Genomic DNA, 12,215 nt, shown 5'->3' on the forward strand with positions numbered 1-12,215 from the left:
TCCCCTCCATATGCCTTCTTAACCACAGAGTCAACCTGTGCAGCTTCTTTGAGCATCCTATGGACTCGGACCCCAAGATCCCTCTGATCCTCCACACTGCCAAGAGTCCTACCATTAATACTATATTCTGCCATCATATTTGACCTACCAAAATGAACCACTTCACACTTATCTGGGTTGAACTGCAGCTGCCCCTTCTCAACCCAACTTTGTATCCTATATATGTCCATCTGTAACCTCTGACAGCCCTCTATACTATCCACAATACATCCAACCTTTGTGTTATCCACAAACTTACCCATTCCTCCACTTCCTCATCCAGGTCGTTTATAAAAATCACAAAGAGTAAAGGTCCCAGAACAGATCCCTGAGGTACACCACTGGTCACTGACCTCCATGCAGAATACGACCCTTCAACAACTACTCTTTGCCTTCTGTGGGCCAGCCAGTTCTGGATCCACATTGCGATGTCTCCTTGGATCCCATGCCTCTTTACTTTCTCAATAAGCCTTGCATGCGGTACCTTATCAAACACCTTGCTGAAATCCATATACACTACATCTACCGCTCTCCCTTCATCGATGTGTTTAGTCACATCCTCAAAAATTTCAATCAGGCTGGTAAGGCAGGGCCTGCCCTTGACAAAGCCATGTCGACTATTCCTAATCATATTATACCTCTTCAAGTGTTCATAAATCCTGCCTCTCAGGATCTTCTCCATCAGCTTACCAACCACTGAGGTAAGACTCACTGGTCTTTAATTCCCTGGGCTATTTCTACTCCCTTTCTTGAATAAGAGAACAACATCCGCAACCCTCCCATCTTCCGGAACCTCTCCCATCTCCATCGATGATGCACAGATCATCGTCAGAGGCTCCGCAATCTCCTCCCTCACCTCCCACAGCAGCCTGGGGTACATCTCATCTGGTCCCGGCAACTTATCCAACTTGATGCTTTCCAAAAGTTTCAGCACCTCCTCTTTCCTAATATTTACATGCTCAAGCTTTTCAGCCTGCTGGAAGTCCTCACTACAATCCCCCAGATCTTTTTCCGTAATGAATACTTTACATCAGTATTCACTAAGTACCTCCACTATTTCTTCAGGAACCATACACACTTTCCCACTGCTGCACCTGATAGGCCCTATCCTTTCGCATCTTATCCTCTTGCTCTTCACATACTTGTAGAATGCCTTGGGGTTTTCCTTAATCCTGCCTGCCAAGGCCTTCTCATGTCCCCTTCTGGCTCTCCTAATCTCCTTCTTAAGCTCCTTTAGCCTTGTGCTCTTCCAGATCTCTAACATTACCTAGCTCTCTGTACCTTTTGTGAGCTTTTCTTTTCCTTTCGACTAGATTTATTATAGCCTTCGTACACCACGGTTCCTGTATCCTCTCGTGACTCCCCTGTCTCATCGGAACATGCCTATGCAGAACTCCACACAAATATCCCCTGAATATTTGCCACATTTCTTCCATACTTTTCCCTGAGAACATCTGTTCCCAGTTTAATCTTCCAATTTCCTGCCTGAGAGCCTCATCATTCCCTTTACTCCAAGTAAACACCTTTCTAGTCTGTCTGTTCCTATTTCTCTCCAGTGCTAACGTAAAGGAGGTAGAATTATGATCACTATCACCAAAATGTTCACTCACTGAGAGATCTGACACCTGACCAGGTTCATTTCCCAGTACCAAATCAAGCACAGCGTCTCTTCTTGTAGGCCTATCTACATTGTGTCAAGAATCCTTCCTGAACACCCTTAAACTCCACCCCATCTAAGCCCCTCACTGTCTGGAGATGCCAATCGATGTTTGGGAAATTAAAATCCCCCATCACAACAACTCTGTTAATTCTCACACTTTTCTAGGATCTGCTTCCCTATCTGCTCCTAGATATCCCTGTTACTATTGGACACTTATAAAATATACCCAGTAAAGTTATCGACCCCTTCCTGTTCCTAATCTCCACCCACAGAGACTCTGTAGACAGTCCCTCCATGACGTCCACCTTTTCTGCAGCCGTGACACTATCTCTGATCAACAGTGCTACTCCCCCACCACTTTTGCCTCTCTCCCTGTCCTTTCTGAAACATCTAAAATCCGGCACTTGAAGCAACCATTCCAGTCCCTGAGCCATCCAAGTCTCCGTAATGGCCACCACATCACAGATCCAAGTATTGATCCAAGCTCTAAGCTGATCTGCCCTGTTCACAATACTCCTTGCGTTAAAATAGACACATCTCAAACCTGCCTGAGCACTTCCCTTCTCTATCACCTGCCTATCGTACCTACTACTAGCTTTCTCTATTTGAGAGCCAAACACCTCTTCCCCAGTCTCTCCAGTTCAGATCCCACTCCCCAACAATTCTAGCTTAATGGTAGGAAACAGAGGGTAATGGAGGAACGTTGTGTTTCAGACTATAGTCTGTGACTAGTAGTGTTCCTCAGGGCACAGTGCTTGGCCCATTGCTATTTGTCATTTATTTCAATGATTTGAATGAAAATGTTAGTTATGTCATTAGTAAATTTGCAGATGACACTAAAGTAGGTTGTGTCATTGACAGTGAAGATGGTTATCAGGATTTACAGAGGGATTTTGATGGGTAAGTGGGCTGAAGAATGGCAAATGGAGTTTAATTGTGATAAATGAGAAGTGTTGCATTTTTGGAAGAGAAGTGAGGGTAGTGTCACGAACCAGCAACAAAAGAAACACACTGAGCATGATTTAGTGTTAAAAACTATTTTATTAATCACTACTTATGATAATACGTAAAATAAAAGTAAAAATGTTAGTATGTTAGAATTCAAAAATGTTAAACCTCGAACGTTAACCCCAAAACTAAACTCTTTGTGTGTGTGTGTGTGTGTGTGTGTGTGTGTGTGTGTGTGGCAAAGTCCAAAACTCCCAGTTCCGGAATGGTTCTTAAAGTTCAGTTCCGCAAGCCATAAGGTGAAACATGAGCAAGGGCTTCTTCAACAACCACCGTTGTCTGAAGATAAGATGTAGATGTAGAGAAACATAGGGAGACTAAATACGAAATCCAAATGTTCCACGATGGAACCCAAGCGACACTTCAGTGTTTACTCGGTAGTGACTTCCTCACCCCGAAAAGCATCCGAATCGTGGTCGTCCACACACAAATACCTGTTTCCTTCTACAGGTCAGCAACAAAGTGAACTCCACCGGATTACTTCCAACTTCCATACATGGATTTCTGTGGCAAACACAGTTATTGTTTCTCATCCATCGATAGAGAACACTAGCAGTCTCTCTCTCTCTCTCTCTCTCTCTCTCTCTCCTAACTTCTTCAACAACGTCATTACGTCCTTTATCTTCTATTGACGTAAGCACGCCCCACACACACATACACACACACTCTCTATCTTAAAAGGACTTTCACTGAGTCCGTAACAGTAGGACTTCCACGGTGAACGATAGGTCCCTAGGGATTGTTGTAGAACAGAGGGACCCAGGAGTACAAATATACGGTTCCCTGAAAATGGTGTCTCAGATGGGCAGGGTGGTGAAGAAGGCTTCTGGCACACTGGCCTTCATCAGTCAGGGCATTGAGTACAGAAGTTGGGATGTTATGTTGCAGTTGTACAAGACATTGGTGAGGCTGCATTTGGAATATTGTGTTCTGCTTTGGTCATCCTACTATAGGAAAGATGCCATTAAGCTGGAAAGTGTGCAGAGCAGATTTATAAGGATTTAGCTGGGACTCGAGAGACTGAGTTATGGAGAGAGGTTGAGCAGATTGGGACTTTTTTCTTTGGAGTGTAGGAGAATGAGGGGTGACCTTATAAAGATGTATAAAATTATGAAGTTATAGATAGGATGAATGTGCAGTCTGTTTCCCAGGGTTGGGGAATCAAGAATTAGAGGGCATAGGTTTAACGTGAAAGGGGAGAGATTTAGTAGGAACCTGATGGGCAATGTTTTCACCCAGAGAGTGGTCAGTATATGGAATGAGCTGCCAGAGGAAGTGGTTGAGGCAGGTAACAACATTTAAAAGGCACTTCGACAGGTGCATGGATAAGAAAGGTTTACATGGATATGTGCCAAACATGGGCAAATGGAACTAGCTTAGATGGGAATCTTGGTCGGTGCGGACCATTTGGGCAGAAGGGCCTGCTTCTATGCTGTATGATTATGACTATGAAAAGGAGCTGAGTAGACAGAGTGGTCCCTTGAACCTGCAGCTGTGATCATCTGAGGAGGTAAAATTGAGTTGGGTAGGCATTACGCTGAGGAGTAGATTAAAATAACACAGGATTAAGAACAAGGTTGTCCAAGGCAGATGCTGAGAGATGCTTTCCTCTGGTTGGAGTTTGGACCTTGGGGGGTAAAGTCTCAAGATGAAAGCAAACAAACTGCTGGAGGAACTCTGAGTCAAGCAGTATCTGTGGAGCCAAAGAGATGGTCGATGTTTCGGGTCAAGACTCTGCATCAGGATCAAGAGTGTAGTGGGGAGAATGCCAGTGTAAAGACATGGCTGGAAGGGGAGAGATGGGGATGCTCCAGGCGATGGATGGAACTATGTGAGGAAGGAGATGATGGACAGATGGAGCCAGGTAGGGGAGGGGTGGAATCAGGAGCCGGGCTCGTGGGTGATTGCTAGAGCAAAAATAAATGGAGCAGATGGAGCCAAGTGGGGGTGGGATGTGTTTGGTAGAAGTAGAGGCAGAGGCTGGATAGTAAGGTACAAGAGAAGAAGCAAGAGGCTGCAGATGCTGGAATCTGATATTTAAGGAAGTTAATTTATGTGCGACCAGATAAGGGAGGGATGAGGGACAGGTGGAACATGTTGGGGGAGGGGAATGAAACTGAGTGGAGTGGGGAACCAGAAGGAGAAAGGAGCAGTGAAGTTGGGAAATTCGGTGTTCATACCATTGGGTTGTAGACTACCCAGGCATAATGAGGTGCTGTTCTTGTTGGTGTTTTGCCTTGCCACAGCAGTACAGAAAGCTGAGGACTGATGGGTCAGTCTGGGAATGAGAAGAGGAGTTGATATAGCATGGAACCTAGCAGGTTATAATAGCCATTACAGATAGAGCATAGGTGCTCCACAAAACAGTTGCTTGGTCTCTGCTTGGTCTTGCCAATGTATAGGGAACTGAATACAGTATATGAGATTTGAAGAGATTCTTATGAATCGTTGTCTGACCTGGAAGGGCTGTTTCAGTCCCTGGATGGTCTCAGATAGGATAGGAGCCTAAAATCGAAGAGTTATAGAGCCATACAGCACAGAAACGGGCACTTCGGCCCAACTTATCTATTCCAACCTAGTTGTCTCCTGAGCAAATCCCATTTACCTGCATTTGGCCTATGTCCCTCTAACTATTTCCATTCCCTTTCCATGTATCTGTATAAATGTATTTTAAATGTAATTGCACCCACTTCTACAGCTCTTTTCATATACCCACCACTCCTTGGAAAAAGTTGCCACTCGGGTCTCTTTTAAATCATGCCACTCTCATCTTGTTTGAGATTTTCCTACCCTGTGACCATTCATCTTATCTATACCCCTCATGATTTTATATGCTTCTATAAGATCACCCCTCAACCTCCTACTCTCCAGGGGAAAAAAAAAGTCCCAGCCGATGCAACGTCTCCTTATAATGAAAGCCCTGCATGGTAATATTCTCGTGAATCTTTTCTGCACCCTTTCCAGCTTAATTACATCCTTCCTAAAGCTGGGCGACCAGAACTGCACACAATACTTCAAGTGTGGTCTCTCCAATGACTTGTACGATTGTAACCTGATGCTCCAACTCCTAACCTCAGTGCCCTGACTGATGAAGGCAAGCCTGCCAAATGGCTTCTTCACCACCCCGTCTCACTGTTTTGCCATTTTCAGGAAAATATATACCTGTACCCCTTGGTCTCTCTGCTTAACAACAGTTTCCCGGTCCATACTATTTACTGTGTAGGTCCTGCCCTGCTTTAACTTACCAAAGTGCAACATCTCGCACTTGTCTGAGTTAAATTCCATCTCCTTTTTTTGGCCCACTTCCTCAGTTGATCTAGGTCTCACTAATCTTAGATAACCCTCTTCACTATACCACCAATTTTGGTGTCATTCGCAACTTTACTGTGTCATCTGCATCCTTGGGCTGGGAAGATACTGAAAAACAAAATCTGAGGGAGAGGATTAATGATCACTTGGACAGGTAGGGACTAAACAGAGACAGCAAATGTTTGATTGCATTCTTTGAAGAGGTAACAAATTGTGTCGATGAGGGCAGAGCAGTAGATGTGATTCACATGGGCTTTAGTAAGACTTTTGACAAGGTCTCACATTGGTTCAGAAGGTTAGAGCCCATGGGATCCAGGGAAGTTTTCAAACTGGATCCAAAATTAGCTTGGCAATGGGAGACAGAGGGTGATGGTAGAATCTTGTTTTTATTATTGGATGTCTGTAACTAGTGGTGCCCTAGAATAATCAACGCCAGGACCCTTATTGTTTGTAATATACATAAATGACTTGGATGTTGTTGTGAAACAAATTTGGGGTCTCAAAAGGCAAGGACTCTGAACACAGTCTGGCAGTAAGTGATTTATTTACAAAAGACAAACAGGGAAAATGGTAACAGGAATAACACACAGAATAACACACACGTGCACAGTTTGTAGTGAGCGTGGGAAAATCACAGCAGGGGTAAAATACACACGCACGCACACACACACACAAAGCAAACTAGGGACATACAATCAAGGAAAAGCAATACGATACTCGCCACCCCTTGACAGTGCAGGCACGGCTCCAGGCTACTAGGGACACTAACTAAAACGCTCCCAACCCATAAACAGTGCACACCTCACCAATGATTTCTCCAGTGCCGTTCCATGGTACTCGGCCTGGAGTGAAGCAGGGTGGTCTCAAAGGTCGCAAAAAAAAGAGAAAGAACCAAGCACATATGGCACTCTTTATAGTGCTGGAGGGCTGGGGGGGTCTAGTCCAGGTAATTTACAAAGGCCAATGGCCCGGTGCCAGCAAGGACTAATCGATTACAAAGGCTAATGGTCAGGTGTGCGCTGATGGGTGGGGCGGGGCCAAACCTTGATTGGCAGTAGTGTGTCTTCCGACCAGGTAGTGGGCAGTGCTGTCACGTGACAGCCACGACCCTCCACAATACAATCCGCCCCTTGGAAGTCACACCATTGCCAATCATTACATGGAATACAGTGAAAAGAAAACCCATATATCATAATAGAAGTCTTACCCTTAACAGACTGATAAATCATGGTAACAACTATTTCTCAACTTAAAGCTTTAAGTTAATATACAGCACCAATGAAAGGCAGACGTGCTCTTGATAATCTGGCAAGCACAACAGACAGACAGCAATTACAACGAGAATGAGAGCAGTCGCCCCTAGAGGATGACAGCTGCCCACCATCCTCCCCAGAGACCCAAAGAGCCACCAGTTTCCCCATGAGGTGTCGTGCTGGAGGAGCTGGTCCCTCGATATTTGAATTTTAGCCACCGAGTCCCAAAAATGAGCGGCCAGGTGGCTGATGTTCCTTGACTCATCAGGGATAAATGTGTAGCAGTCCTTACCAATCACTGCACAGGTACCACCATCAGCAGTGAGTAGGTAATCCAGGGCCATTCGATTTTGCAGGGCGACTATCCTGACGGCCATCAGCTCTGCCGCTATTCGAGTCAGGGCATCTTCGGTGTGATGCAGTGCCACTGCGTTTTGTTGGCCACCGTCTCGAGCATGCTGGTCATCTGGATGACCTCATGGGTCTATTGGGCTGTGCCATACCTGGGAAAGGCTATCATACAAAACCTCTCCGCCTCCGAAATGGCTCTCTTGTCCCAGGGGCCGCTGCATTCCAGGTGCTCCCCAAGGTTGTTGAGGGAGTGGATGTAGGGCACCACAAACGCTGGATAGCAGCAACCATAGCAGCTCGCAGGGAGCCATGGGTAGGCACAGTGGCCGCAAATCCAGTGGGTCCCATTCAAAGTCCAGAGTGTCCCCAGCTTAGCAGCACCGTCGGCAGTGGTCACTGGGTTGCCCGGATACCAGTCTCGTTCGCAGTCACTGTGACCGACTGAAAGGGTGGAACCGTGCTCATTCAGGAGCCTGCACCAGCATTCCTTAGGTCTGCTCACCGGCTGTGGAATGATCCTGAGAGCTGGGACTTGGGTGGAGGTCAAATTTTAGGGAGGGAAATACCAGTTCCTGAAACACCCACCCCATCGGGGATCACTGGAAGAGATGTTATGTAATGGTGAGGGGAGTGGTGAGGTACTGCCATTCAGGCCCCCCAAACAGATATGCCAAAACCCACAGGAGCAAAAAGTCTATGCAAACAGTTCATCTGAAAGTCATCCAGTGGGATCGGCGTAAGTGGCAGAGCTTTGGGCAGAGATTTGGTTCAGAAACTGAGCGGGACTCTGCGCCCTTGGATCTTCTACCGTCTCACTGGCCGAGACCTGTAATTCAAAAGGGACACCTGCCTGGCGGGGAGCAAGTGGCAGTGCTTGTTCAACAGCTTGCTTTGGGTCCCCATAAGCCTGTTGTTCGGGTCCCCATAAGAATGTGGCTTTGTTATGGGAGATCAAACCGTGGCAGATAGTGGGGATAAGAATATAGCCTTGAGGTAGGCGACAGAATGTATATTGTCTCCCGTCCCAGGTAAATGAAGATTGGTCTTGGGAATCTTGATGGAGGGGAATGGAAAAGAAAGCATTGGCTAAATCCACCACTGCAGACCAAGGCTTGACCGGGCGCCCTACAATGTCCTCCACTAGGGTGATTATGTCAGGCATGGCAGTAGTGGAGGGGGGGGGGCAGACTTGTTGAGGTGTCTGTAGTCCATCGTCATGCGCCACGTCCCATTCTTTTTGCGGACGGGCCAGACGGGACTGATGAAGGGAGAGGATGCAGGTTTAATGATGCCCTCCCGCAGTAGGGCTGGGACAGCCCCAGTGATATCTTGGTGTCCCCCCAGCGCTCTGTACTGTCAGCTACAGATGACCTTGGAGGGAGGGGGGACGACAACTGGTTCCTGTTTGGCTGCCCCAACTACCACTGTAGCCCGTGCGACCCCGAATGTAAACTTGCCCCTGTTAGTATGGAGGGACTGTCCCTCTAAAACATTGATTCCCAGAATGCACTCAGGCAAAGCTGCTATCAAAACTCTTATAGGAAGTGGAGGTTGGTTCCCGATGGCCATGAGGATCGTGACTTCCCTTGCTTGTAAAAGGGAACCCCCTAACCCCTCTATTTGCATCTGTGTCCCTTTTCACCCGGCAGCGTTGACTGGGATGATGGTGTGTTGGGCACCCGTGTTGACTAGTGCCATCCACCTCTGTATGTTCCCCTTTCCCCAATGTACAGTTACGGGTTTATGTGGCCTCAGGTCTCTCGGGTGGGAGAGGGTGACAGAACAAATGCGCCGGGGTCCCTGGCCTTCTTCCTTTGGGGGGTGGGGGAGGGTGGAGGTCTGCCACCCTGTGGGTGAGGGTTCCTGCTGGCGAAGATGGGACATTTCCTGTCTCAGCAGGTCCCGGAGCTCAACCCTGAGGGCAGGAGAGACTGTTTTGAGTGGGGGAGGGGCAGAGGCAGTGTCGGTGGGGGCAACCCGTGTGGTCTGGAGGTTGGGGGCGCCTCCTGTGTTGGGCTTGATTCCAGGGTGGTTGTGGGTTTTCCCCTGGCCAGATTTCCCCCTGCAAAGCTCTTTCTACAGCACGTAAATGGCGGAGGTCGGGATCCCATCTATGCTGGCGCGGTCCACCCCTGCGCACAGCAGGTCCAAGTATAGCCGTTTGTGTGTAAAACAAGGGGTTGTGTCTTCAGCCCTCGTCTTTGCCCTATGGACCTGGGTGGGCTTCCCCCGCTGCATGTACTCTAGCCGTTCCAGGAGGGTGATGGCATCCCGCACAGTCTTCCCATTAGCCGGAACCATGAGGGGCAGGACGACTGGCCTCAAATCGGGGCACGCGTTGGTGACTAGGTATCCTGCTAGTGCGCTGGTCACCCTGGTGTTTTCTAAAAAATCATGATCACGGACTCTCTTGTAAATGCTGTTCACCAGCGCCCACTCCCTAACGATCCTGGTGCCCTCACTGACCGTGCTCCATTGCGGTCACCCATATAAATCCCACTCGAGAAGGGTAGGGTACCAGACCCTTGTGGTGGTCACTACCTGATCCCACAAGATAGTGCCATCCTGGATCCCTTCTGGTGGCGCCCGTAGGGCATTGTTGACACTCTGCTGGTCTGACAGGCTCCCCAGGCTCATGTTGGGGGCTCCCTCATCCCACAGTCGGAGCAGCCATGCGCCAGCTGCTTGCCTGGCCGCTGGTGGTACTGATCTGCCAACTGGGTCAGCTCCTTGGCTGAGAAATCCCGGGTCTCCATAGTCTCAGAGTGACCATGGGCACATTCCCCTGTGGCATCCTTATCCTGACCCACCTCCCCTCTGTGGCGGACCTGGGACCGCGTGGTGACGTGTCGAGCATGTAGGGGTTCGGGTGCGTAGGGGGGAGGGCATGTGTGATGGGACCCAGGCTCCTCGGACACCCCCTCCTCGTCATTATCCATCCATATATCCTCATCCCCCAGCCATGCATCCAGCTTGTCGCCGCACTAGACCAGGGCTCGAATTTTGAGCAGGTCCGGCTGCCAGCCAGACCGGCAGGCTGCCTGCGCCTGCTGCATTTGGATCAGCCTGCAGGTGATCTCAGTACCTCTGGCCTCAAGGTCGTTTGCTCTGGTCTGGGCAGCCTGGACTGCCTCCTGCAGTGTACAGCAGCTCTGCTGGAGCACCTCTATCTCTTTTTCTTTTTGGTGACACATATCTTGTATCTGGTCAGTAATCCTGACCTGGCATCTCAGGAGGGACGCCAACAGCCAGAAGGCACCCCTTTGACTCCCCTTAGTTTTGGGGAACCCCGACTTCCTAAAGGAGGGAGACCACATGGTGCCCCATTTTCTCACCACGCGGGTCTAACTGCTCGGCCCAGTCCACTGGTTTACCATGGTCCGCTAGCACGTTGGCCAAGCTCCCATATCCTTCGCTCTCGTCGGTCCACCCCGGAATCCTATCCTCGGTTCCTGCACAGGCTTTCTTAGTGAGGTGTGCACTGTTTAAGGGTTGGGAACATTTTAGTTAGTGTTAGGTAGCTGTGCCTGCACTGAGTCAAGGGGTGGCGGGTATTGTATTGCTTTTCCTTGATTGTGTGTCTCTAGTTTGTTTGTGTGTGTGTGTGTGTGTGTATTTTACCCCCGTTGCGATTTTCCCACGCTCGCTATAAACTGTGCGCGTGTGTGTGTGTTATTCCCGTTACCATTTTCCCCGTTCATCTTTTGTAAATAAATCATTTACTGCTAGACTTTGTTCAGAGTCCTTGTCTTCTGAGACCCCGAATCTGTTTCACAACATTTAGCACTGCGAGCAGGGTGGTCCCTTGAAGGTCTCAAAAAGAGAAAGAGCCGAGCACGTGGCACTCTATTACCAGCCCAGGTAATTTACAAAGACCAATGGCCCGGTGCCAGTAAGGTCTAATCGATTGCAAAGGCCAGTGGTCAGGTGTGCGCTGATGGGTGGGGCGGGCCAAATCTTGATTGGCAATGGTGTGTCTTCTGACCAGGTAGTGGGCAGTGTTGTCACATGACAGCCATGACCCTCCACAATACAGATGTGGATGTGGGAAGCAAGATCATTAAGCTCTCAGATGACATGAAGATTGGCGGAGTTATAGCATGGAAGGTTTTCTTAGGCTACAGAGAGATATTGATGTTTTGGTGAAATGGGCTGAAAAATGACAGACGGAGTTTAATCCAGATAAATGTTAGCTGACATATTCAAGGAGCACTAATAAGTCTAGGACAAACACCATGAATAGGGTCTTATGGAGTACTGAGGAACCAAAGGACCTTGGAGTACAAGTCCATAGATCCTTGAAGGTGGCAACACAGATGGACAACATGGTTGGGAAGGCATACGGGATAACTGGCCTTCATTAGTCGGGGCATTGAAAACAGAAGTAGAGAGGTTATACTCCAACTTTATAAAACACTGGTCAGACCTCAGCTGGAGTACTGTGTGCAGTTCTGGTCACCAACATATAGGAAGAGTGTAATAGTGTTGGAGAGGGTGTAGAGGAGATTCACTAGGATGTTGCCTGGAATGGAGCAGGTTGGTTGTGAGGACCGTCAGAAGAAACTAGGTCTGTTTTCCCTGGAATGGTGCAGGTT

General features: G+C 48.3%; 1 protein-coding gene across 4 annotated transcripts in view; it reads left to right on the top strand.

Annotated features, from left to right (window-relative positions):
• Window positions 1–12,215, top strand: part of slc25a16 (solute carrier family 25 member 16) — a 91,324-nt gene that overhangs the window by 52,422 nt on the left and 26,687 nt on the right. The window lies entirely within an intron of this gene.

This window comes from Pristis pectinata, chromosome 12 (assembly GCF_009764475.1).
Source record: "Pristis pectinata isolate sPriPec2 chromosome 12, sPriPec2.1.pri, whole genome shotgun sequence".
In the NCBI taxonomy this organism is placed as follows: Eukaryota; Metazoa; Chordata; class Chondrichthyes; order Rhinopristiformes; family Pristidae; genus Pristis; species Pristis pectinata.